We start from the raw sequence: 27,670 nt of genomic DNA on the forward strand, positions 1-27,670 counted from the left end.
CCAGTCTGGTGAGGGGGGATGAATGGCCACCCCACCACCTGTGGCAAGCTGCTGTCTTTGGATATCAGATGCACACTGCCGGACTTGTCTAATTAAATCACTGCAGTGATGGCGTACCTGCTCATATGTCCGGTTATGCATGCTTATGTCATTTACCCGACAAACAAGTTCCTGCCACAGTGCAGTCTGCTCCTGCTGGTGCTGGCTGCTTCTGGAGAACAGCATTGTGTACTGCTGCAATAGGCTTTGCAGTATCACCTCTTCCTCATCCTCTGTGTACGCTGGGTTGCGTTTGTGGGCCATCTGGCTGAAAAAGATATGAATAATATGTGTGAGAGTGTCCTGTGGCACACCTTACACCTTTACCCACAGATATCACTTTACTGACATATATACCATCCTATTGTCTGTCAGAGGTTACACACATACAATACCACTTATTGGTTCTCAGGCCACAACTAACTAACACTGCCTGGCACACTCTATATATCACACCACTATACAACAGTGCCCGACACACTGTTTGTGACACATTGCACAACCTCAAGACATGGGTGTATATCACACCAATGCACAAACAGAGATGTCATCCATTGCAATGGATGTAAAGTACAGGTACAGTAGTACCAGTCAACTACCCTAGTCATTGATGCCATAGCCCTGCCTAACAGATGTGTACAGTTGTTACTATAGGTGGCATACTGCTGTAACAGAGTATATATGTTGCTGGATACACATTTTTACCCTGTAACACACATATGATTGCAGCCATTGTACAAGCATAATTACACACACATCAGGCAAACATACAATGCACCACTGTATGCCAACACAGATGAGCATTACCTGTGTACCGTATGGTACTGTGAGCCACTACTTACACACCCTTATGCCCGCGTTCTGTCCTCTGTGCAGACTACAGGAAACACACATGACAGTGTTTGAAAGCAATGTGAACACACACCATACTGTGCTGTTTAGGCCTACAGCTTCAGGTAGTACTACAGTTCATATGGGTGATGGATTCACCAGCAGTACCACTCACTAAGCATACATGTATTGCTTTAGCCTACAATGAGACACCACATTCGTCAATGAAGAACTACGTCACATCATATGCCGTACTACTATGTCTGGCTAACAGCACATTACACATCAGTTGCTGTCCTCACAGCTAGGATAGACACTACCATGTCAGATACAACTTCACACTAAGCTATCACACCTTTACAGACCTTACACACATTCAGCATTACACTTATTCAACCTCACATAGCAGTTATTGCATTAAGTACATGTGTGAGTGCATAGTGTCATAGGTAGGTAATATGCTATTGGCCCTAGGGCCTACGGCAGCCTAGCCATATGCTACCCTGGCCTTTGACACACATGTACTTTGATTTCACTTGCCCCTGCCAACCAGAACCACAGAGGTGTTACCTGGGGTGTATTACCAATCTCCCACACAATCATCAGGGGTATTTATGACAACTGCTAAGAAGAACCCTTGTTTGCTATTGCTAGGTGGTTTATTCTGGTGTATGGCATGTCTCTGAGATGGGAACCTATCCCTCCAGCATGTGCTGTTTAGTGAGCTGACAAGGTTTAGGGCCTTAGAGCGTGTATCCTGGAGGGATTGTGATATGTTGCCATGGTGGTTGTCACCCAGCTATGGGTGTGACATACCTCTGTATGTCCGGCAGAGGTCACCTTTGTGTGTCCAGTATGCAATACAGTGTAATTGTGGTTTTGTGAGTCAGTCTGCATAGGGCATCTGTTTGCGGCCAGTATTACCCTTTGGGAGGTATGTCTGTGGCCTTTTCACCTGGTGTAGTTATCATGTGAGGTACATACCACACATGGCATTGTGATGAGTAGAGGGGAACTCTACCCTATACTTCCATAGACGACACACCTGTTGTCATGACACATACCACACAGACAGATTACAGGTGTAGTGTGGCACTGTCTTTATCAAAGCAAAGGCTACTGTCCACCTGTGTCCCATGTTCCCTTATCGTACCTTCACTCTTAGGTAGATCCCTACCTATGCGGTAGTTAATGGGTACACTGTTTTGGGAAGGAGGAATGGAACTGCAGTATCAACACTTGTCTACAGTCCATGCCTTGGTCACCACACACCTGTTGCGGTACATATGACCCCATGTCTCTCTGTCTCTCTCTCACTCTATATGTATATATATATATATATATATATATATATATATATATATATATACAGTATGTCCCATCCATTGCTGTACACATGGATGTACATATAGGCACACGTACAGTCCACCTTTCATGGTGGGGATTTCACTTATGCGACAGTTGTGGGATATACAGGTATGTGATTATATTGCACAGTGTTGTGCAGAATGCATGTGAGTGTCCTCAGCCCATGTAGCATTAGCAGGCCTCACTGGCTGTAATACAGCAGATCTGACATATCTGTCCCACAGCATTTAACCACCACATGACATATATCAGCACTGCCATAGCTGGCCTTAGGCATAGGCCAACTAGGTGGCCGCCTAGGACGCCGCTCTAGCAGGGGTGCTTTTCCAGTATTTACTTGGTGTAGTAAGACAAGGATGGGGGTACCAGGTAGTGTGGTAGGGGGCGCCATGGAGCCCTTTTGCCTAGGCCACCAGTTGACCAAAGGCTGCTCCTGAGCACTGCATGCTGTTTTCTAGGCCACACACTATGACCTACATAGATATATGCACATATCAACCTTCACTGACAGATATCTGTCCACCTGTCACTAACAGTTGCAGTATGTCCTTTGCCCTATGCACATGTGCAGATACAGATAGATACGTACTGCTGCCACACATGGATGATTTGCAGTGTGTAGAGTACTCTTCAGGAACATCTACTACATGCCAACACATACATGTGAGTTACATACCTTGCCTTTGTATTTCCCTGCTCTGTGTGTTACGGTTTTGTAGTTTTTTTTTTTTTTTTTTTTTTTTTAATTGGTGGTTTGTTTTGGGTTTTTGCCCTCTATTTAACTTTCTGTCTCAGTTTCTCACTCTGATCTGTCTCTGTCTCAGTCTATGTCTGTGTCCGTGTCTCTCTCTCTCTCACTCTCTATCTCACAGTACCTGCAATGATATAATTGCATGTGTGGACTGTAGTTACAGCCTGCTTTTCTAGGTATCTACACTTGTGCATGTGACAGCCTCTGCACCAATTGCTGCCCACCATTCAGTAATTGCATGCAGCCTGCTGTGTGGTGATTGCATTACTCACTGTGATTGCAGCCCACTGCTGAAAAATGCTAGGTTAGGTAGGCGTAGCCCTTTCAGCTTTCCAAGGTGGGGCCCATGCTTGTTTGCTCTGGACACCGTTGTGTCAGTCAGAAGGTTGGTATATGTCTCTTATCTGATGCTAGGGTTGAAGCCAGTTATATGCATGTTGTACTCAAACCTGAATGTTGCCGCTTCCAGTACACACTTCTCAGTGTAGACATGTACGGACCCCTCCGAATGCTAATACAGGATACATGGGAGTATGTACTTTTTTCTGACTTACACAGTTAACTGCCATACAAATGTGGTTATCGCACTGTATTCCTGTGGCACATGCAGTGTTTGTGAACTGCTATACTGTAATTACTACGTTACTCACTTCTGAACAGTTTGTGGTTTGTTTGTGTTGACATTAGCACAGGCTGCTCAACACAACTGGACATATTTCAGTACTGCGTATGCCTACCTACACCCTGGTTTTTGCCTGATTACACAGGTGTGTTGTACCTTTGGGTAGGGGTGCAGAACTGCAAAGAGCATTTTTATTATGATGTGAGGTTTATCTTACTGAACATACAGGGTTGCTGTGTACCTGTTAGTCTGTCAAAGCAAGTAGTCTGTCTGTGTAGCTCACACCTGTGGACATATCCGGATGGTAGCTAGAGGTTAGCCTATTATACTTTGTCTGTGCACCACACCAGTCTTTTCAGTAGTGGCACATTGGCATTGTCACAGTTGTTTGCTAGCAGTACATGGCTACATCCTGTGATATTTCTGTGTTGCACTCCTACATAAGGGCATGCTTGTGGAACTCCTTCCAAAGCTATTTGCAGAGTGTGTAACAGCAGTAATGCTGATATGCCTGTGTGTTTCTGCCTCTGCCAGGCCTCACATACTCTCAGGTATATATTTGAACGGCCTCAGTGAAAGGTACATATAAGTGAGATACACCTGCAATATATTACTGACATATTGCAGTTGAGACTTTCTTGGGAATCAGAGCATATGTATAAGTACACCTTTTCTGACGTGCAAGCAGTGTCTATTCTCACCTATTGACATTATTCACTACGTGTGATTCCACACTTGTCTGCCTACAGTTAGTACTTTTCAGAGTGATTCAGTGGGGCACAGCTAACATTGGTTTACAAATCAGGGACATCCCTGTAAATCAGTTACAGTTTGGGAGTCTGGCCTCTGCCCTATTCACCTTTGCCAGTATGTATCCTGGTCTGATACTGTGTGGTGTTTGTAAGGTGCTACTGTAACATTATTCCCTGCTAGGATGGCTGGTTCTCCTTTCACAGTCATGTCATGCAATTCCACAACAACTGCTGGTAAAGACCCACAGAACAGGGTGTGTGTTATACCATTCCTATTTTCCATTTACATTTATTGTAATTCATGATATATTTATGTCAGAAGCAAGCTATTTGTATATCTGCTGTGGTTTAGTGGTAATTCATGCAGTCTATTGTATCAATGGTCTGGGGTTCGAAACTGGCAGAGGTTTTTTCTTTTGCTGCTCAGCAGAACAAGGGCCCTGCCATAGAGTGACTAAGGCACTTTTAAGCAGTTGTAAGCAGGCTTGCGCTGGTTTGCGTGATGCTTAGCGATGCTTAGCTAAGCGCACACATGCACACACTTGCTTAAACCCGCTTACTACCGCTTAAGAGTGCTTACTCCCGTTAACCCCCACGCTAATTTCTTTTAAAGAAAAGAAAATGGGGAGATAGGAAAGTGGTGAAAAAGGGGACACAAAGAGGGCAGACAGTAGGTAAACAAGCTCGGGATGTGCAGGATGGGTGTAGGGAAGGTCCATAGCTGCCCATTTCTGTAACAGCAACAGCTGTGCATATGCAATGAATTTGCAGTGAAATTTGAAACCTTCCACCCCTGGGAGAGGGGTGAGGACAACAAAGTATGTTGTACTACTAATTCTAATTATCAGTTTACATGTCCAATGGACATGTGTGCGAAATGGGCATATTTTTTTCTTGTGGGTACAGATTGCCTTTTTTTTTTTCAGGTGAGAGTGGGAAGTGAGGTAGAGGAAGTAGGTATGTCCGGGGATGTAGGTTGGGAAGGTAAACAGACAAGACAGGCAAGATGCATACAGGGGTGGTGTATGACATATGGGGTAGGTCAACAGAACTGACGGGGTTGGATGTTTGGAAATCGCAAGCCCGTGAGCCCACAGATGGTAACAGTGGAACTGAGATCCCCACCCATGGGCAGTCACCACTGCACCTTCACAGCCCCGGGGGTGGCTGTGCTGGGGACTGTGTAGGACGGGCAGGCTCACCCGTGAGACGTGCCACTCTTGCCTCAATCTGGCATAGGGGATCAGCGACTGAATGCTGGATCTCCCTATGCACCACAACCCGGACCCTTCGAAGGGTGACAGGTGGCCCTTCTCCGCCCACGCTTGCACGGGGGGGATGAGCCCCATCCCCTGCATCGCTTCCACCCAAGGGTGGCACAGGGCCAACGAAGGAGGAGAGCCCGGGCTGGGCACCGGACCTGCTGGTGCCAGGTGCACTCGCCAGCTGAGGAGGGACAGGTGGGTGTGCTGGGACCGGCCTTCCCATACGTTCTGTGATTAGGTGTGTTTAATTACAACATAAGCAAAACAGCATTCCAGATTACTTGTAACAGCATGCAGTAATATTCCCATTAACCCAACACACCAAGGTTACAAAAGTTGAACAGCAAGCATAACACATGCATATATTGAACGACAGTGGATATTCCAACAGCATGCAGGGATGTTTGGTAGCAACAGGCCACCATGATTGTGGTGTTTAAACAGGGCACATGCATCAACGTGAATGCAAATATTTATAGAACAATAGGACATATGTCCCAACAAATATTTAAGATTACACATACCCATTGAGGTGTGGAATTGCATGGTTTATGCACATACAGTAGGGTGTAGAAAAAACCTTGGTTAACATCTTATAATGACCTTTTAGTCTACACTACATTCCTAGTGACTGCAAGTGTATATCCCCCACATGTATTATTACACTTGCCACCATACCTTAGGTTGTGTAATGGATTTGGCTAGTTCAATATATGCCTGACCTATATCTGACATACTAACTGTCCAGGATGCAGATGTTACTGCTACATATTTCTTGATTGCATTTATATTTCTTTATCTACATATCTGGGATGTTTTCACATGACATTTCCACTTCAATTTGTACAGAACCCTGCATTTCTCGAAACACACTCACATTTCTGGGGAAAAATAACATGCTACACGTGTGCCAGATTTACTTATGCATGCCAGCCAGTAACTGACTATTGTGGACTGTATATATGTTTCACAGCTACTAGCACTTCCATCCCCCACTTTATATGGGACTGCACAACTCTGGGTTGCCAGCACTTTTTCAAACAGTACTGTTTGTATAACGCAAGGGTACAACAACATTTCAAACTCTGTGACACAGACACACTCCGGGTTTTAGACCTTTATTAATGACATTACACACTTTTCCACAGGCTCACTCCTTTATTTGTTTTAACGGTGTATATGGCAGACATGTTCAAGACATATTATACCTTTATTAATAGATTAGAACACTCTTTTTTCAGGCTCACTCACTTATTTTATATGACAATGCCTGCAGAGATATTATTCCAGACATATGTTACCTTTCTTAATGGGTTACTACACTAATTTTCTGCCTCTCTAACGTCTTTATCTGACAGTATATGCAGAGGACTTATTCAGGCAAGTTTTTGGCTGTATTATTGGACTGCAACACTTTCTTTCATGCTCTCTCCCATATTTTATATAACAATACATGCAGAATGATCACTAACCTGCCTGGTGGCACAGCCTTAGCAGCCTATCAGCATAGGCTTGCTGATTCACAGCATGGTCACCTGCAGCTGTAAAGTAAATTAAGGGATATTGAGACATACCTATCCATTATACATACTCAATTATCAATTCTTACATACTACATTCCATGGCTGCATACTCAGTTATGGGGCATCCTGCATCCCACGAGCCTCCTGTATCCATTGGTTCAGGTGGTCCTGCTTTCGTCTCTTCAGGTCTGCTTGGTGGTGACGGACCTGCTCACCAGTCTGAGGAATGCCTGTGGCACTGGTGAGGTCATGAGCTAACCGGTTCCAAGCCTCTGCCTTGTACTCCATCCCTTGGAAGTGGCCCTGCAAGAGTCTTGACTCATGACGGTGGACAAGGAGCCAAACCATGCATTTTGACTCCTTGATGCCCCAACGTTGCACTCGGAAGCATGTTCCCTCTCCGACACCAGACATTCTAACTGCAGATGTGAGCTACAATCAGTTATGGCATATATTCCCACCTGTGGGGCTTAAATATGCCACATTTCCCACACTTTTTTGTGATTGGCCATTTTTTTTAATTCTTGGCTGACTGCAGACCTGTTTAGTAATGGTTAAACTACCATTAGTAAGTATATGTATGTTAACAGTGGCTGTTTCCCCCCATGTTGTCATGGCTTAGTGGTTCTGTACTTTGCTTCTGATGCACAGAGTCCTGGGTTTGAACCTTCTCATTCATTTTATTTTCATACTGTCCAGACAGGCTAGGGGGTGTGGCTGCTTTTAAGCAACTTTGCTCTACGTTGCTCCTCGGTGCCCTACGTTGCCCTGGTTCGCGTGGCGCGCACATCCGCACAAACAAATTGCGCTGGTTAAAGTGCTATTAAACTATGGGCAACTCCATTGCACCGGGTAAAGCGCTATTTAACTATGGGCAACTCTATTGCACTGGGTGAAGCTCTATTAAACTATGGGCAACTCTATTACGCTGGGTGAAGTGCTGCTTAACTGCAGGCAATTTTATATCATGATCCTTTAAAATATTTATTTTGTTCACTGATACATTGGCCATTTCACTGCTTTTTAGTAATGTTTAAACATATTTGGCAGGTATTATTCCATATACTGATTTAAAAAATAAACACGAAGTGGAGTGGTGGGACTCGAATCGTGAATGCCTCTTTTTTATGCGAACACTCTACCATTACACTATTGCTATTTGGTGTGATTTGCATAAACATTCTTTCTTATGCTCTTCCATGTCAGAATTGCTAACTGTAGCTAAGCAATGGGCACATCCACGCATACACCCGCAAATACGGGCAGCTATTTTGGGAATTTAAAAAAAAATGTAATGTTATGAGTTTTAGAACTGTGATGGGGGTTTACAATATCAAGGAGTGTGGTGTTGGGTGCAGGGACATTTGAGCGGACTCGCTCTTGTGTATTTGCTTTTACTTTTAAACACTTGCTGGGGCGTGGACATTTAGACTGCTCGGCAGTCGGACACGCCCCCTGCTTTCTTACACGGTCCGTGTAAGACTTACGGTTGAGTGAGCGTGCCCTCATGCATATTCATGGCACGCTGACATCATACCGTTCAACTGCAGCCTCCAAGTAAGACTTATTAAGTCTTACACGGAGGATTCGTGAATCCAGGGGAATAATTTTAAAATACAGTATACTACATATTTTGACTGCAATTCAGACAATGTTGTTTATGCAGCTATCTGCACATTGTGTTCAGCGTTTTATATTGGTAAAACAATACGTAAGCTGTCTACAAGAATCAAGGAGCATTGTGCGGCTATAATAAAATGTGATTTTAGTAATGCCCTAGCTAAACACTGTCATATATGTTCTTTGTCTACAGGATTCAAATTCATTGTGCTTGATTATGTTCATATGTTTTTTGGGGATAGAAATACTTTATTGGAGGTTAAAGAATTAAGATGGCAACTAAGGTTAAATGCTAATGCCCCACCTGGTCTAAATGAAAGTTTAAACATTAAATGTTTTTTTGAAATGGCACAACTAACTACACTTTTACTAGTGGTAGGCTTTGTTTACATTTGAACAGGGTTCTTATTACATTATACATGATTCAGTTGGCGGAATGTCTTGCTTCAACAGGTTTCTTATTACATTATTCATGAGTTATATTTCCTAATTGGTCTACAGTATAACTTGTCATTTTACCATTACTTTGGTTATATATACAGGATTCTATTGTAATTGTATATTATTCTGAAGAAGTCCAACATATTAAATTGGATGAAAGCGCTAATTACTGGTTGTCAGTGTGTTTTTTCGACATTGCTATTGGATAATTCTGATTTTTACGAATTTTTTTTGGATATATATATATATATATATATATTTATATATACACACACAGACACACACACACACATGTATATATATATATATATATATATATATATATAGGTGTACCAGAAATGATAGAAATGAAACAAAATATATACTAGGGGCGAGATTATGCTTTTTTCTCCACAGTTGTTGTGTGACTTCGGAGTTCGTATTTATAATTAGCAAGTGGTGTGTGGTGGGTGCAGGTGACCTTGTCCTCTGCAAAAACATTGAGGAAAATGTATACCATTTTTGTTGGAGTCATCATGTTTTTAAATGTGGTAAGATTGTGTCACATTTTTCAATGTTTTCGTAGGAGCCAAACACCCCCTGCACCTTCTGCTAAATGTATTTCATTTTTGTTAGATTCTTCATATTTTAAATGTGGTGAGATTATGTCATGTTATTTAATGTTTTTGTAGAGGACAAGCACCCCCTGTCCCCCCACACCTCTTCCTAATTATATATATATATACCAAGTCCAAGGTTATGCAACAGAGGGGAAAGAGCACAGACTTTCCTCCAATATAACATCAATTTTGTCAGGATTTTTCAATTTAGATATTTCTCTGTCAAGCTTATGTTGTTTAGATCATGTTTTGGTATACACGCACAACACACACACACACACACATATATATATATATATATATATATATATATATATATATATATATATATATATATGTGTGTGTGTGTGTGTGTGTGTGTGTGTGTGTGTGTGTGTGTGTGTGTGTGTGTATATATATATATATATATATATATATATATATATATAGAGAGAGAGAGAGAGAAAGAGAGAGACACGCACACATTTATATGTTTATATCTATAGCTATATCTATATGGCTCCGTATCACATTGTCGAAAGTTCAAATCTCCGAAGGCAATATGGCCGAGACCATATCGTCAAAGATACGAATTGCTGACAACTGTGTATTGGGATCGGATCGCTGTACATTGAGGAACCTGGGATTTGCTGTTTTTCTCACTGTACTGCGATCGAAGAGTTGGTATATTTAAGTTGTTGAGGGTGTGGGGGTACAGGGGGGTTCAGCCCCCCTGCAAAGACATACAGGTAAGTTGTTCTATGTTTTTATCACTTTTTTGGCAATTCAAGTCTTCGGCGATATGGTCTCAGCCATATCATTTTCAGAGATTTGAACTGTCAGTGAAGTGATAGTGATCCATATATACACACACACACACACAAACATACTCAGATTTGCAGTAACATACGCTTATTCATTGACTATTTTCTAGTCATTTTTAAAATTACAATTTGTAAAGTATTCCACTATAATTTAGATAGGAAAGGGACTACTTCCTCTAACAAAATTAAAAAAAGAAGTCCTTTAGATTTCCTAAACCACAGGAAGAAATTACCTCTATTTGCTAAACACAATATTGACTGATAGGATGACCATTATATGGAAATAATGGACTTTACAACAGTGGGACTGCCCTCTGCCTACAGTATCAGGGCATAGCTCTCAACCTGGAAACATCAAAAATCTGGACAATGGCCCTTGAAAAGTAAGTGCAACTGGACAAATATTGGGATGCTGATTAACATTCAAATTTGCACATATAATCGTGTAAACCCACCCACTCCATTGGAATTGTGGGATATCAACATGAAGATTAAGTCACTAAATAATAATTAATAATGGCAAACATTTGAATTTCAGACTTCATATCCCTCAGAAAATACAAAATAATACAAAACCTGTTATTCCAGCAACTATCTGAGTTTACAGGAGCAAGATTTAAAATCTGTCCCTATTTTTGGCTTTGTCCAGATTTCTTGCTCTGAGAGACTGAGAGGTATGATCCACATATTTCTAAAAAAAACAATCAGTATCATAAAAGCTGGGCATTAGTAAATGATGTACTGCAAATGTACACTGTCTGTTGGTCCAGCATCAGCATTTTTTTTACAATAGATATATGTTTGCTTGCCGGTCTTCTTCTTTAGCATTGCCCCCCCCCCCCCAGTAAGTTCAGTGGAGAAAATAATTAATGGTGAACAACATGAAATCACCACTTTATATTTCATTTCTTACATATTTAAGAGAAGCATGGTGTTAATGTTAATTCACCACTTTATGCTTTAGCTCCTAGGTGAAGAGGCTTGTCAGTTACACTTATCCACGGAGACATTTTGAGATGTCCCCCTCCACTTTAGTCTCAGAATTAATGTTCACTCACACTGTAGTTCTGTGAAATACCTAATGGAAAGAAAGCTGTTGTTCACTTGTTGAGTGGTGGCCTGTCTGTTTCCCCACCTTAAGAAGAACAGCATTTGGGAGGGTGAAATTTAAATTATAACAACTGATTTTCTAAACAGGTTGGCAGTTATACTCACTTGGAGATGGAGAGAAGCTGCTATCCTTTACCAATGGTGGCACATATTCCTCTTTTTCTGCATTATCCAGCTTTACTGCAGCAACATCAAAAGCACTGAGTGTCCCTACTGGACTCGGGGTCTCCCTGGATACCTGAGAAATGTGTAGATGCCTAATTGTACTCGCACCAGGACCATCCCCAAGAAAAAAAGTTTCATGTTTAGTCTTTCTGTCTGACATGAGGCCTTCCAACCTAAAAGAAAGCCTAGACACTTTAACCTGTCCAGTAGCTGCTGAGCAGTTGGCACCTGGCAACCTGTGAAATTGGACTATCCTCTTTAGTTAAGGAAGTGGTGGAATAAAAATCCTTTAAAGCTGGTAGCAAATTCAATCTCTCAGTGGTACACTGTAATCTGACAAATTAGTACCCCCTTGTGACCAGCAGCAGAAGTATATGCATACAGATGCAGACCGGAGCAGCCACCCCAACCTGCAATTAGTGCAGCCAAACAAACACTGGAAAACGTTATACGAAGTTTGAGTTGACATTGCACAAGAGCTGCAGCCAATCTCATAGTAGTCTGCGTGTGACATCAGAAGACATCTATGTGATTGGTTCTTGAAGAAATCTTCTGAAGAGCTACTGCTGGGCATATCATAAATCAATTGGAAAAGAAGGGCAGGGTTCAGGAGAAGAGTTGTATCTGAGAGTGATGTTTTTTTTTTTTTTTTTTTTTTTATCAACTCGTTCATCAGAAAAGTTAGTTTGCATTGCCCGAAAATGTTGACTTAAGACTTTGGATGATGCTGACATTTAACTAAGTATGTGTATGCCTTACTCTGGTAAGCATTTACTAAGACTTGTTGACACAACTTTTAAAATTTCTCTATCTCTTAATTACTGCTGCTGGTGTTCAGGGTCACAGCTATTGCTGTAAATTGTTTTCTGTTAAACCATTTGCTGACTTGAGAATAAAAATTAAAACAAAAATCGGAAATTGAAGGGGCCACTCAGAAATTCGTGGTACCCCATTATTTTGCTCTCAAAACCTGTAAATACTGAGGAATTCGGTGCAGTTGAGAAGTACATTTCAAGCCTCAGCGCACATCTAAGTGGTCTGTTATTTCTCCTATAATGCCCATTTAGTTGGGCATTATTACTTATTCACCAGTGGTTACTACTAGCTATACCTTCATACAGGAAAACCAAGTAAATTCAAATGAACCAAAGAAACACAAATGCGCGAAACGCTCTGAGCTACAAGAAATAAATGTTAGCGCTTTCGTTTACTGACATAAGTAAACTTCTTCAGATAAAGTACAAGCAACACTGCTTCATTAAATACAAACAATTAATTACATCACCAACAACTAAATTGAGTTCCATGCCCACATTTAAAGGGAAAAAGTAAAAAAAAAAAAAAATATATATATATATATATATAGAAAGCTCAATAAACCCTTTCTACACATGAAATGCAGACTTTAACATGAACATCTCAACTAAATATTAAACATTACATAATTTACAAAAGTGCATATAATATCCGCTAAAAGCAAACTTTGAAAAATTATAAATGCATCAATGTAATAAATAAAATAAATACATAAACTAGAAAGTCAGAATTCATCTTTCAAGGGATTTCAGTTTAAGAATACATTTAATGGAAAGAAAGTCATTTGACTCATTCTTGTGGCTCTGAGCGTTTTTTTTTTTTGCCCATTTGTATACCTTCATACAAATAAGTATGTTTTGTTTTCATACTCACAATGAAAATAAAATTGTACACTGTGAAAGTTTATACATTATATGCATTATTTGATTTTACAGCATGACCAGACACACACACACACACACACACACACACACACACACACACACACACACACACACACACACACACACACACACACACACACACACACACACACACACACACACATGTACCTGTCCTGTTTGGTCATCATATCTTGCCTTGTTCCTCTTGAATCCAAAATTGCTGTATAACCTATTGCTTCCTTAAAGAAAATTTCTTTGGTAACGTTAATGCATTTTCTATATTTTACTTTTTGATTTTTCCAGTTTTTAAAATCATAGCCATAAAACATATGCTTTGAGATAGAGTAATTTATAAAAAAAAATGGTTAAGAGATATAGCTTTACTAATGTTTGTAATATACTGGTGTAATTTCTTGCTAAGCTGATCATTACAAAAGCTAGCAAGTAAAATATGTTGCATATGGAATAAGCTTAAGAAAGGGCAGGTATGAAGTATTTGCCAAGTTTGATCTTAAAGTACTTGAAATGCCACTATATTTCAAACCATTTTTGGTGTGTTACCATGCAATATGATACATATTGTCATAATTTTTAGCTTCAAGCCTAAAGGCAAAAATTGTAACATAAAATTCATCTGTGATGATGCATGACACATATTCCGCACATAATTCTGAATTCCCACAGCAGTCTGTCTCATTTTCTTTCATTGTGGTGTGAGGCTACCAGCTGTAGTTAGATTTTTTTTCTTTATTAGATTGTGTTTATGATTTTTGTGTTTACAAAATATGCAGGACATTGACAAATGTGAGATAATATTTTCTTTCTCTTTATAAAGGGATACAGCACAAATGGACAGAGTTCTTTGATAGCTCAACTACTGCATTTTGTGACATCAGGGAACTCTGTCATATATAATAATTTTGTTCAGACACTGGCTTTACATAAGATGGTCACAACAAGGGAAGAGTTCTAATGAGAATGGTTGTGGAATTACATCTACTAAAATTGCTTTGAGACAAGAAGAAGCACCTACATCATGCAAGCATTAAAAATTCTCATTAAGTAATACTACTTATCAGTTATTAACGACCACTGCTAGATTCCAGGCACAAATCTAGAAATTAAAATAAAAAAATCTGAAACTTACTACTGTTCTGCTGAGTAATCCCAACATAGGAAAGTAAACTTTCTGTTTTTATTGAGAAGGTTCACAGGTACTATTAGGCTTGCAGTCCAGGTGACTACTGAGTAGCTTAGCCCAAATTCTGAGTTGCCCCCAAGCACTGTCTGGTTAAATGTCCGGCTCAAAGTTCACAATAGGCTAATAAGGGCTCAGGGACTCAAAACACATAAAACAGGAACTACAGCTCACATCCCTAGCCCTCTTTACCAACTGCCATTCTCAGTAACTGTTTCAAGTTACTGCTTGGTTAGTCTAAATAAAAAAGTTCACTTCCTAGAATCTCTCTTCACCCTAGAAAATGCTGACATGTGTGAATTCACTGAGACATGTTTTAAAGCCATTGAGAGTATACGGGAAGTGCAAGGCTATAATGCCTTCCACACATTTAGACCAGCTACTACACAGACAGGAACTACAGGTGGTACATCAAAAATAAATATACCTCAAGGCTGATCAAACAGGACAATGCACAACTTCTCCATCACAGGCAAAATCCCATACAAATTTCTTGTAAGCTATAGGTCCCCCTATGACCCAGGAATCCCATAACATGTATTTAAACTTATTTGAAACACTCACCATCCAACCCAATGCCATATTCATGGGTGATTTTAATTACCCCACTATTAAATGGGAATCATATAAAACAACTAATGTACAGACATAGAGATTCTTGAATTTTGTAAAGACAAACTCCCTGGACCATATTTGGGGTACCAACATACTGGATCTGGTCCTCACTAATATGGGGGAGTGCTGTGCACTGCCTAGTGTAATGTCTTTTCTGGTAAGATGAGACCACAAAATGGTCTCCTTTAAAGTAAAAGTAAAACCTGGAACATCAGCTAACCCTGGAATATACAGAAACTACTATAAGGCTAACTTTCTACTATCAAGTAATAACCTGGCAAAATTTCAAGCCCCCATAAACCCTGAGAACACTGCTGTCTACATGGAACTGTTCACAGAAACCCTATAAAAGCCTTATACAGAGGCAGCTGTACCTACCAGGAATAAGTACAGAAATAACTCAATAAACAAGCCAGCCTGGTGAAATCAAAACATCAATAGGCCGTATAACAGAAGGAAGAAATTCATGGCTGAAAAGCAGAATGTGCAGCACCCAGCAGGATAAAAGCACTCTCATCAAACTAAACAAACAACTCAGATGACAAATAAAGTCTACCAAAGCCAAATTTGAGGTAAATTTGGCCTCCCAGGACAAGGACAACCATAAGGCATTCTTTAGTTATGTCCACATCCTCAAAGGCCATACACAATTGTGTGCAGAGCTCATTGTTAATGGAGTCACTTATACTGAGCCAGAAGATGTAGCAAACCTACTGGCCAATAAATTTAGCTACAAGTTTGCCCCTTGCTCCCCCTCAACCTCCCCTCTCTCTGAGGCCACAAACACTGCATCACTGGTCCCAGATAATATCCCGAGATGCCATCTAAATCGCATGAAACATGACCTATCAGGCGCTCTGGAATTGCTATTTAACTGTAGCCTCCAAATAGGGTTTGTGCCTCGTAAATGGAAAAATGGCAACAGCCATCCCTCTGCACAAAGGTGGGTCATCTACAGACCCTGAAAACTACAGACCCATAAATCTCACTAGTCTCCTGTGTAAAGTCATGGAAAGAATTATCATGGAAATGATAAATAATGATATAGGAAACCTCCAGACACTGGACCCAACCTAATTTTGTTTTGTCAAGGGCAGGTCATGCCTACTCAACCTGGTGAACTTCTTTGAGAAGGTCACCAAAGTAATGGCTGAAGGCAAAATGGTTCACACTGCCTAACTTGACATGGCCAAGGCATTTGACTCAATACCCCACTGAGGCATTGTTGACAAACTCAAGAGGTTAGGTATATACCCTTATATAACCTGGTTTATAGCCAGCTGGCTCACAGATAGGCCCAGGAAGTTAAAACTGGGGAGTCCACTTCTACAAAGAGGTCAGTCACAAGCACAGTCCCTCAGGGATTGTCCCTGGGGCCACTCCTTTTTGGCAGTTACTTCTCTGAAGTCAAGGCCAATGTCATTCTCTGGCTGTCTAAATTTTGCAGATGATTCCAAATTAGGAGCAGTCACAGAATCCCCAAGAAAACAAATGTTCTCTGGGAAGGGCTGACATAGAATAATAACTGATGTCAGAGCCATTGACTAGAAGTATATGCCAATAAATACATAACAGTAGTGTCCTTTAAGAAGTCATCCACCCATATTAACTATCATATTGACAACACACCACTAAAAACTGACCCAGTGATCGGGGACTTGGGGACACACAAAGATAGTAATCTAGATTTAAACCATTATGTGTATGCAGTAGTGAGGCAATCATTCTATGTTGTGTGACTTATAAACAAAGGTATGACATCTAAGTCCAGGGAGGTCATTGTTCTACTGTATTCAGCATTCTTCAGACCTATCATTGAGTACAATACCCTCTTTTGAACTTTCTGGAGGGTGACTCAGTGAGGAAAAATGTGAAGATGCAACATACTTCTTTGGACATTGCTGTTAATTTGATTAAAATGTTTCAGGATTCATGGCTTGTTAAGTTGGACACCAAGAGGGCTTTTCATTTGTTATCAGCTAGGGTGGAGTTTTATTTTGATAATGCAATGTCCATGGGTTGTACCACAGCATGTGCTACTTTTGAGAGGTTCATTTCAGCCTTGCAGTGGTTGTGATGTCAGTGGATTTCAAGTTAGCAAAAAAGTTAATTATCTTGATGATTTCTTGTTGACTGGGGAGGAGCAACAGCATACTTGTCAACCTCTTAGTGCAAGAAATCTGGACAAATCCTGACAAAATAGGGGAACAAATGCCCAAAATCAGGGACATATTTTAAATATTGCTCATATAAACTTAGAAAGTTGCTAGAATAACAATATTTGTGTTAGCATGCATTTTCTGAAGGATATGAAGTCTGAAACTCAAACACATGTCATCATTTAGTGGGCCGGATTCATGAAGGCTTGCACGGAGTCTATGAGTAAAGTAAGACTCCAGCTAGCCAACATGTCTGCCGAGCAATCCAGGAACAGCCAGCAGGGGTGTGCAAGAGAGCACCTAAAATGACTCTTGAATGGACAGTGTTAGTTTATGCAAATTACCTCATTTGATGTTGACAGCTATGCAAATGAGGTAAATATGCGATCCAGGAAACACTAACCTGTCTGAGTAAGAGTAGTGTTATTTGTAGAAATGTACTCGGTTGGCAACTGAGTACCGTTCTGCAAATAGCAAAACGGAGCTATGACAGTTCCAAATAAAAGATGCATCCAGTTGAGGAAGCATGCCAATGGCCAAATATATGGCCATTGGCATTTTTATCCGTTGCAAAATAATAAAAAAATGTATTTTTTTTTCCTCGATCGATGCTTAAGCGTAGCGCAGCGCCGCGCAAATGTGCGGCGCTCTAAAAACACTAAAAACAAAATATAAAAGCCACAAATAGGTATATTATTCAAAATATTCATCTGCCATGCAGGTGAATGGCAGGCTGAAGACAACATGGCTACTGAGTAGTGGTTGCTAAGGGGAGAAGCTCAGTCTGAGAGATGTAACCAAGCATTAGTAGGCAATCCTATGCAAATGAGTATAAGGATAGAGAATCCCAAATTTCCCTGCCATGTGAACCATGTCCCTAGAGTGTAAGAGTAGGATTAGGGGAGTAACAGAGTAGAAGATAGGTGACATCATGAGGGGGTATGTATCAAAAAGACTGTAAGCTTATTGGAGCAGAGTGGCATGTGTTTGCTGTGAGTTACTCAGGATTGGAAGAGGCATGTCTACAGTTGTCTAAACTGAAACCCAGAAACCGAAGGTGTACGCTGTGGCTATCACTGAAGTTTCTTGCAAAGCTGCTTACACTGTGTTCGCACGTGTGCGCGCCTGTAAACCCGTCTAAGCCTGTGTGCATATGTGTGCACCAGGGTAAGCCTATGTTAGGCCGTCTAAGCCTGTATGCATGAATGTGCACCCGTCTAAGCCCATGTAAGCCTGTGTAAGGCTGTGTGCGTGTGTGTGCACTCGTGTGCGCATGTTTGCGCTTGTTTGCGCAGCGCTGCCCCCTGTGGAAACAAAAATGGGGAAAGGAAGGAAAGGAAGTAGTAGGAAATTAACCAAGAAGAATTAGCAGAGTTGCCAGGTGAAATCAATCAGAATCAGCCAATTACACAGGCAATACACTAGCCCAGCCCAGCCCAGCACTTAAAACTCTGCAAACAACATTCCCCCATGTTTTTTCTCAGAAACACTGCAACATTGCAGTCCACAAAGAGAAGTGAAAACTTAAAAAGCTTAACTGAGACAAAAAAATGTTAGGGACTGCCATTGCTATTATAAGGTGACATGTGAAAGATGCTGAGGGTGGTGCCATTGTGAATGCTTCTGAGCAACCCACAGTGAGGAGAAGGAGAAGAGTGTACAGACCCAGGGTAACCTACCAGGGACTACATGAGCTGGAGATAGTGGAGCACTATAGAGTGGACAGAGAGCTCCTGCAGCAAATTGTTGAGCTGTGCAGGCCACGCCTCACACACAGAACCAACAGAGGGGAACCCATCCCAGTGGAAACCAAGGTATATGTTGGCCTAAGAATGCTAGCAACAGGTACCTTCCAGAGACCAACTGGTGATATGATGGAGATTTTACAGGCATCAGCATCCAGGGTACTGCACCAGTTCCTGAATGCCATGTCAGCATATGTCGGTGATCATGTATATTTCCCCAATTCCCATGAGGTATTGGCCAACAACATGCATCTCTTCCATCAAATAGCAGAATACCCTGAGGTAGTGAGTGCAATTGACTGCATGCACATACACATCAAACACCAGCCAGTGAGCAGGTTAGGGCCTACATCAACCACAAGGGCTTCCACTCCATCAACTGCCAGGTCATGTGTGATGCCCAGGGCATAATACTGAATGTGTGTGCTGGCTGCCCTGGAAGCTACCACGATTCCCATATCTGGCATCTGTCGCAGCTGTACCAGACATCCAGACATTTGCCAATGGGGACATCCCTGATGGTCACCTAGTGGGGGATGCTGGATACGCACTGGAGCCGTGGCTGATAACACCCATCAGAAATGCACACACACGTGAACAAGGACTCCATAATGAGGCACATGTACAAACACGAAATGTAATCAAGCATGTGTTTGGGATGCTGAAGTCACGGTTCCGTTGCCTGGACACATCTGGTGGAGCCTTGCAGTACTCACCAACTACATGTACCCAAATTGTCATGGTGTGTGCCATGCTACACAATATGATCCTGTGAAAACAGCTGCAGCAGGAACAGCATGGGGCAGGGCCAAACAGCCCCCCACCATTGCCAAGTCCTGCACAGGCACAGCGTGACTCGGAGGAGGACCAACCTGAGCCTACCCCAGTAGGCAGAAGGAGGTGTGCCCAGTATGCCTTAGCCTTGGCAAAGAGGCAACGCATAGCACATACACTGGCTCAGTAGGAACCCTGGAAATGATACCTCCTTCTGACTCGCACATAAAATAATAGAGATGCCTAACTTGACACTTCCTGTTTCCAAACATGTATAGGGAGTGTAGTATGTGCATCTGACATAGGCAGCCCTGCAGCACCACCTGAGGCGTGATTGCCATGTTTTAAGCAATATAAAGCAGTGCTAAGCAGCTTTTACCAATATCTAGTATATGTAAACAAAATTGCTCGTGCCAACTAGCGCAACATCGGGCAATGTTGAGCAATGTTGGGCAAGGTTGGGCAAAGTTGAGCAAAGTCAGTTAAACATGCTCATATCTGCTTTACTGTTCCTTAAGCAGTCTGGTCTGCCCAGCATGAAAATAAAAAGCAATGACAGGGCTCAAACCCAGGATACTGTGCACTATAGTCACAGTACTGAACCAGTAAGCCATGATAGCATTTCAGTAGCACAGACACAGCAGGACAATTGTACACTAATGCAAACACAAAGAAATGCAGTATCATGCCCCTAAAGAGGCAAATTGGTAACCACCCCCACATGCCTTTGCAGGCAGAGAACATCAGGCTAGGCGGTGTGATGTGGGTTGTGTAGGCTATGAAGTCGCAGTGTAATATACGTGACATTGGATGCTAACATCAGTAGTATGCCTCAAGCCACTATGATAGGCAACAGTACAGACTGAAATGATGTCCTGTACATAGCAGTGCAGGCATAGCAAATGTGTATAAGTGTCAGGTGAAACCCACATCCTATGTACACCCACAGTAACAATCAGGTGTGCCCCCAGGTAGAAATGTACAAAGAATAGCTGCCCCCCCTGTATGTAGAAATGTTGATAAGTCTATGCAAAGTGTTGCATGGAAGCCCTGCAGGCACAGCATGATCCCTGTTGATCTATGACACAAAGGTGAGCCCTGCTGTAAAAATACAACTTGATTTTCCATACACATATAGTATAAATGTCTATACTGGGCGTGCTCACACACTCCAACAAATGTAGTGGATTCCATTCAGCATCACACTGAAAGGTCATACTGGACATGCTCACACACTTAGGCTAAATACGGATGTGCTAATAAGGGATCTATGGACAAATGTGGATAGTCATCTCTACTTACAGAAACACATTCACAAAGTGGTTGGAAAATCATGCTATGTGTTCACACAAACTGCCAAGGTCTGTGCATGTAGGTCAAAGGAGGTTCCCACTACTCAGCAGTCATCAGACCTGTCAAAGAGTACCACAGCACACTTGCGATGAATCCAACTAGGCACGTTCAGCAGCTAGAAAGTCCAATGAAGTATCTTAACAAGAGGATTACTGGCCTCAAATAGTCGCCCCATGCAACAAGACTGAATGTAACCCAATCTGTACTCTGTTGAATACTGTCTACTCAGGAGATCTCTGCCCAACAGACAGGTTCATGTCATGGTTACACTCAGATCTGTTCTGAGTTACAGCTCAATGGCAGTAAATGTACAGAGCCAACTGATATTGCCAACATCCTGGCAGATAGGATCACCATTAACCTTACCCCCCTCTCACCCATGAAAGAGAACATCTCTATAATGGAAGACTGCAAAGTTGCTGTCATCACAGCCGCACAGGTAATAAACACTCTCCAAAACCAAGTATCACAGCAGCCATGGGACCAGATAACTTCCCAGGCTGTGTAGTATCTACTTCCCTGAAGTAAACATTAACATGGCAGGTCTGTGGCTGCTGAGGTTTCCAGAGGACTGCAAACTAGGAGCCATAATTGTAAAGACAAAAGATGTGGACATCCTACAAAAGGGCCTCACTGAGACAGATGGCTGTTGTCAAAGCCATGGGCTCTAGCTCAATGCCAAAAGATACATTGTCATCCCCTTTGTTAAAAACTCTGTAGCCAAGAACTACAGCAGAGGTGGTAGTATACTTCACACTGAAAGTGTGACAAGAGACCTTGGGTCACAGGTGGACAGTGGATACAACTGTGATAATCACATTCCCACAGTAGTCAGGAAACCCTCCTATATGGCACACCTCATCACAAAATGGGTCTCATGCAGAATAGAAGAGGACAATGTTCCCCTCTACTCATCACTCACTAGAACTATAATAGAGTACAACACCACTGTTGCTATGTACCTCACAAGACAACTACAACAACTGGAAAGCCAGCAGCAATACCTCACAAAGAGCATTAGCAGCCTAAAATACATGCCATACACAGACCATCTCAAAATGCTCCATCCGTACTCCCTTGCATATTGCCTACTCAGAGGTGTTCACTGCCTAACATACAAAGCTATGTCAAACACAGAGCTGTTGGATATGCTCCACGTAAAATACTCACAATCCCTCTGACCTTTGGACCCAAAACCACGAGTGAAATACAAAAGGAAGGGGTGTACCCATTTACCTTATGGATACCCACACCTTCAGGTTAGTGGCACAGCATGAGGCCTTGGAAACCATGCAAGTGCAACTAACATTGGCCAAAGCTGCCCATCAGATTGTAGCCTGCTACAGATCATGTACCTTGTCTCAGGAACCTCACTCAGTATTCCGGAGAACAGTGGAAAGTATAAAGGTCCTATCAAACACCATTATATGAGGACATTACAACTACCCAATATGTCTTCTCAGCCTGGTCTACAGAGCTATTGAGCAAATTGTCATGGAACCCATAAACAGAGACATTGGAGACCTCCAGTCACTGGACTCTTCACAACTTCACCTTGTTAAAGTCATATCCTGGCTCCTAAACCTAGTTGGCTTATTTCAAACAGTTACCAAGGACATAGATGGAGGTGAAAGTAGTCCACTTAGCCCACCTGGACCTCATGAAGGACTTTCTACACCATTCCCCACTCTGTCATCATGGACAAGCATACCAGCTGGAACATTAACAGTTATGTCACAGGATGGGTGGCCAGGTGGCTCACAGATCAATCACACATGTTCAGAGTTGCTGGTGCCATGTCCAACTCTAAGCCAGTCACAAATTGCATCCCACAGGTCTTGGTCCTGGGTCCTCACCTGTTCAGTAGATACTGCTCAGAGGTACAGGAAAGCATGAGAGGTGTATGGCTGAACAGGTTTGCAGATGAATGGTAACTGTGGTCCATAATCGACTGCACGGCTAACACAGACATCCTCCAGAAGTGTCTTACAGAGACAGATACCTGGTGTCAAAACAACGCCCTCAAGCTGAATGCCAAAGAATGCATAGTCATCCCCTTTGGGTACAACAAAGTGCACACAAATTACCACATAGGTGGTAATCCAGTATGTACAGAGAAAGTCATTATGGCCCTGGGGACACAAGTAGATAGTAAAGTCCCCTTTGATGATCACATGGCCAAAGTGTTTAGACATTCCTTCAATGTAGCCCACCTAATATCACCTAATGTAACCCACTTTGTATAGTCTGATGGTGTCACCATCCTACAAATAAACCTGTGGAAAGGGTAGCTCACAGTATAGTGCGGTATGTAAATGCATACTTCTGTGGTATCATAAAGTAGTTAGGTAGTGGTTTGAATCCTGCATTTGACAAGTTTGTGTGTGGTCTCATTGGGAAGGAGCAAACATTTTGGAGAGTAGTAAAACACCTTAAAAGTGGTAAACTAATCTTTGTCAAGTCTGACGATGTCACCATCCTACAAATATACCTGTGGAAAAGAGATCCCCCAGTAATGTGTATAGCACGTTGTGTTAATGCGTATTCTTCTAGTATCATGAAATAGTTCGGTAGGGGTTTGAATCCTGTACTTGACAACTGTGTGTGTGGTCTCCTTGGGAAGGAGCAACCTTTTAGGAGAGTAGTAAAACACCTTAAAAGTGGTAAACTACTCTTTGTCAAGTCTGATGATGTCACCATCCTACAAATATACCTGTGGAAACAAGACTTCCCAGTAATGTGTATAGCCCAATGTGTTGATGTGTACTCCTCTAGTATCATGAAGTAGTTAGGTAGGGGTTTAAATCCTGCACTTGGTGAGTGTATATGCTCTATGTGTATGACTGTGTTGGGGGGGTTTGCTTTTACTACCATATGACATATCAGTAGGCATTGCACATGTGAGGTAGCTGTGAGGCAAATACATATACGTACATATTACCTCAATTATTGCATATATGGGAACCCTGCTTTATCCAAGTACACAGTTGTCATCTTTGCTAAACTGTGCTGCTGCTTCACAGACCTTAGTTCACATTTGTATGCTTGTGACAAGGCCAGCCACTGCAGTGACGCCTGGCCTAGGTCATCCATGTCACACACACTCTTTACGGTTTCTATTGAATTGTGTGAGTGAGGGTTTATGGCTGAGGTATATGTCAGACCTGTTCAAACGCAGCAGAGTCTGTCAATGATGACTATGCATTATAGGTGTACAACAACCTTTGTGGACATGCATGCAGACCCCTTATTGTTTATGTGATCCACCGATGGATTTCAAAATACCTTAGGGAATGTGATTATCAAAGGAAAGATGATGTAACACTAGGTTGCATGTACACATCGGTACCTGTTCATCATGTCGGTGGCTACTACCTATGTGGTACTGTGGGGATACTATGTTCTGTAAAGGTGGATGACTATGCTTAGTTTGGCCTATAGCTTTACAGCATGGGTTTGACAACAGGTATCTGTCTGTATGATACCCTTGTGGAGGATGCATGTGTCACCTGGAGAATGCAGTATAGACCACAGTATGCATTGGTACATATGGACAGATATATCCCTGCTGTGATTGCTTGTACCTAAGAGAGCCATATGCTGAACAGGAGTGGTCTCAATAATAGGTGCAGCTGAATACCACTGGTTACTGGCATAGTATAGTACCTGAAGGATCCAAATGTTGCTGTGTGTCCTACATCTGTGTGTCAGTTGTCAAGACATCATCTAACGATTGGTTATGGTCAGGCTGTTGAAGTCATGTATACTACCAGAATGCAAAACAATGACAGATAGTAACAGTATCACCCACAGCACAGTGTCAAACCATGTCATACACACATGTGTAGTCAGGTTCCAAAATGTGTGTAGTACAATGCATACTGGCCACCAATAGAAACTATGGAGTGTTACTGTGTAATACAGAGCATGTCACCCTGCCCATGTGTCCACTATGCACGTACATGCAGACAGTGCACCTCCACCATTTTCACAACTGTACACCTGCAAATATGGGCTACACACATCCCACACATGCTGTCCACTCTCTAACACATGCTGCCAATACTGCACACATCAGCCAAGTGGCACGTGGGCAGACAATATACAATTGGAACTAACACTGGTGTAAACAACACTACAATGACAATCATAGCTTTAATGCATCATGCCTGCTCAGCTACATCTTCAAGCATATCATTACACTCTACTGCTGACAACATGCTAACATTGCTATACTGCTATAAAGACACACTGTGCATCAGCACCATGGTAGCCTGTTCCTGCATCAATGTTACAGATGACAGGAGGTGGCACAGGTTTATTCATAAGCACAGGGTATGTTGTTGGTCTGCCAGAGGCCTACAGTGAGCCATCCAATCGACATGTATGTGTGTGTGTGTGTGTGTGTGGGGGGGGGCAAGAATACTAGTATGGGCCAATGCTGATGTAATGCATGTGGGTATGTGTTAGCCCTAGGTGTCTGGATTATGTGTGTGTGTGTCTGCATGCACACAGTTCCACCATGTGGCTGCCACATACGGGTATTTGTGGGACAGCCACAGACTGTACCTGCGTGGCTTTACAGATCACCGTCTCTGGCCACGGATACGGTACCTGTGCCTGGCAGGGGTGCTACTGGCACTATCAGGTACTAAGCCAGACTGGGTACTATCCCCAGAGGTAGATGGATGTACACTGGACCCAGGTCCCTGCTGGGACTGTCCAGAGCCACATGCACATGGTCTTCTAGGATGTTCTATGGACAGCCCACCCCCAACATTGCTGGGGCTGGTACTGGCACTACAGGAGCAGCTGTTGCTTGAGGGACGTCTGCAGTGACTGCCAGCTGCTGATGTTGCTGGCATACATCCACGTCAATGACTCAACTGTCCCGCACTGTCTTGACACATGGACATGACATTGTGGAGGACATCTAATGTCTCTTCCCAACATCTATCAGTGACCTCAGTGTAATTACAGATGGCACCAGCTAGGTCATGAATACTGTCTATTACGGTAGTGTTATGTATCCTCTGTGCCCTTAGTCCCTGTCTGGTGTACCGTTCCATACATGCCTGTGCCTCCATGACAGCCTGGAACATGTGTGAGGTTGTAAGACCTGTGGTACATCTGCCAGTGGCATGATGGGCAGCAGTGCTCCGATGAGAACCCCTGAACATCTGCCTATGTGGTACCCTTCCAGACATCTGGGTATGGCTGCTGTGTCGGGATGCATGTGCCATGGATACCACACTGTCCTGGCCAATGCCGAATGTACGCTGTCCCTCTGCTAAGGGCATTGGTGATGGATGTATTGGCAGTATGACTGTGTGCATGGATGGGGTGGACACTTGTGTAGTGTTGATTGGTGGCCCAACAATAGACCCTGGCAAACATGCCTGTGCCTCAACACCCCTATCATCATTATCACTATCATGCTCAGTGACATCAGTTTCCCTGCTGCATTGAACCAGCCCAAAATCAGCACCTGTGAGAGGAAGACAGGAAACACACTTTACGACCTGTACATGATGTTGGCACACATGCACACATGCACACATGCACACATACACACATGAACACATGAACACATGCACACATGCACACAAATACACTCCTCACTAAAAGACACACACACACACACACACACACACACACACACACACACACACACCACCAGCAATCCCGAACATACTCAATAGAGTGTGATGTTGGGGTATAGTATCACAAGCCAAACATTTATATCAAATGTGACAGCATGCAGGACATGTGTTGCTCAACAGCATGCAGTGTGAGTGTAGACAGCCCTTGCTAATAACAGTATACATGGCTTTGATGCATGTGTGTTTTGTTCAGTGAATGGCCTGACCCTGGAATGCAATGTGTACATGGACACAACATTGCTGTGCAGGTATTAAAAGCCCTGCAATGTCCTGTGCACCATCAGTCACAGGTATATATACCATGGCTGGATGTGTATCAGTGTGTCACATAGATATCCATTTCTGATTAGAGCATCTGTGTCTTTAGCAGATAATTGTGGACACAGGTGTAGCACATGCATGCTATGTATACACACAGGATGCGTTGTGCATGTATACGTGATGGAATACCATTGCTCAACATAGCCATTGTACAGTGGTTATGGTGAGTGTAGGACATATTGTTGACATGCCAGTGCCAGACATGACATGGCATGCTACAACACAACTGCAACATTAAACATCACACAGACAC

This window comes from Protopterus annectens, chromosome 10.part0 (assembly GCF_019279795.1).
Source record: "Protopterus annectens isolate FY-2018-M chromosome 10.part0, PAN1.0, whole genome shotgun sequence".
Lineage (NCBI taxonomy): Eukaryota > Metazoa > Chordata > Ceratodontiformes > Protopteridae > Protopterus > Protopterus annectens.